Here is a 2115-nt window from a genome sequence, read left to right on the forward strand (position 1 = left end):
AAGAACTCGAAGGGATTGAATTCTTAAAAACCTTCAAATTAAAAGTTATTTCGCGAGGACTTTCAAATTTTAATGTATTGAAAAGGTATCTTAAAAATTGAATAGAAAATTCTAAATGAGATTGGAGATTTGAAGATGATCTCGAAATTTGCTGCAAGCTTTATTAAAATGATAAAAAGAAATGACGGTTTTGGGAGGGAAGAGATAGAGAGAGTCGGCTGTAGTTGAGAGACTTCTGTATATTGTACCTCATTTTAGGGTCCTGGAACAATTTATACATACACTATTTAGCGCTGAATATGATAAATTTAGATATTTCACTTATGGCCTTAAAGCGAGACGAAGGAAAAATAATACAACCAACCATCAAACAGCAACCGGTTTACAGTGATTTTCAGTTGGATATTCGTTAGTTGATATGATACGATGTAATTATATTTGTTGTACGGAATAATAATTAATAAGAAATAATTAATTATCGCTGTATAACGAGATGAGTAGGCGGATTAAAGTGAAGATTTGTGTAGAGTTGATGTCGATTGCGGTCAAAGGGAATGAGATGAGTGAGATGAGTTGAGCTGAGTTGAGTTGCTGATAATGAAGATAATGAGGATGATTGAGTGAAGATTATGAAGATGTCGATAAAATATACGAGCACGACGACTACGATGATTGATAAAGTCGCTAGACACACTTTGCGAAATGAGGATAGAGGCGATTGTTTTGCGATTGATCAGAGTGAATATTACTGTAGTGGATGATTATTTAAAAAATAAATAAAAATACGCGATGAATCTCCAATCTGTGTGGATTTCTACCCTGTCTCGGAGCTCTTTGGTTCTTATTTTATTTTAGCCTCTCAGCCTGTTCTCGACAAGGATCTCGAGTGAAAGTCTAACGTTTCACGGCTCGCTTTCTCTCGACCCCTCATTCCGATGTGGATGGTTCAGCAGTTTCAGAGTGCTGGGAACTTTTTGACTCGTCGAGAATTCTACAGACTTTTTTCTCTGCTTCTATTCTTGCTCCGGATATCATTTTTTGAAAGAAATATTACTCAGTGGCTGTCATTTTTAGTTTTAGATCTTGTTTTTGACAGGTCTATACTTAATAAATAGCAAGGTGGCCACAGGTCAGGGAAAACCTGAAAATCAGGATAAAGAAGGTTAATTTCTGTTAGGAAATAAAATAGAATATTCAATAATCCCACAGTCACTTTTAAAAATGAAAAGAGCACCTTAGTCAATTTTCTTTTAATATTTAAGGCTATTTTAATAGCTTTCAATAATTTGGTGGGATTTAAAAGATTTTAGTATTATGTTAAAAAAATCCAATAAATTTGCAAAGGATTTTAAATATTTAAGGTGTTTCTAGAACATCCAAGGGATTTTTAAAGAGCTTTTAAAAAGTTTCAAGGGATTTGAAATAACTTAGGGTATTTTAAAGTGATTTATAAATTGTCAAGGAATTTCTAAGCTTTTGAATCATTTTTAAGGTATGTTTTTAAGGTAGTAGATTGCGTGCAAAGGGGAGAAAGGATGCGATTTTCGATGAGTGTGGAAGATTTCACACGAATCGAGAAACTGCGGTGACCCCTGGCACGCACTCGATTTTTCACACAACCCTGATGAAAGTTGGCTTTCGTTTATACTTTGTTTATATGGACGTCTCACGACTGATCAGTTGGATGCCAACAATCCTCAAGAAGACAACAATTATTTTGAGCATAATTCACGAGTTCAGCAGAACTGTCATTAAAAGTTACCGATAAATTATCATTAATTACCATAATTTCTAAAATGTATGGAAATTTCCATAAACATAAATAACTATAATTTTTTCAAATTTACGGAAAATCGTGGTAATTTACCGATAATATTTGAAAACAATCTCACAGCTTAGCGGAAGAGAGTAAAGAAGGTTCGAAGCGCTCTACAGGCTTCCAATGTTTCAGAGGCGGCGTTGTGAACAAAACAATTTCATAGGGTTTTAATGATTTTCGGAAGATACGGATCGAGTTTATAGGACTTGATATGGCCTTAGAATATTTTTAAAGATTTTAGGGAATTTTCAACTAAATGGGATTTCGAATATTTTAAGGTACTATTTTCATTTTTA

The 2115-nt window shown here is 33.8% G+C and overlaps 1 protein-coding gene across 1 annotated transcript in view; it reads right to left on the bottom strand.

Moving 5' to 3' along the window:
• Positions 1-15: 15 nt before the first annotated feature.
• The window catches only part of LOC117170619 (integrator complex subunit 13), a 42458-nt gene continuing 40358 nt past the window's right edge, over positions 16-2115 (bottom strand). Inside the window, exon 10 of the mRNA XM_033357514.1 lies at positions 16-1141. The gene's annotated coding sequence lies outside the window, so the exon portion shown is untranslated. The remainder of the gene's footprint in view (positions 1142-2115) is intronic.

Source organism: Belonocnema kinseyi, chromosome 4 (assembly GCF_010883055.1).
Source record: "Belonocnema kinseyi isolate 2016_QV_RU_SX_M_011 chromosome 4, B_treatae_v1, whole genome shotgun sequence".
NCBI classification, from domain to species: domain Eukaryota; kingdom Metazoa; phylum Arthropoda; class Insecta; order Hymenoptera; family Cynipidae; genus Belonocnema; species Belonocnema kinseyi.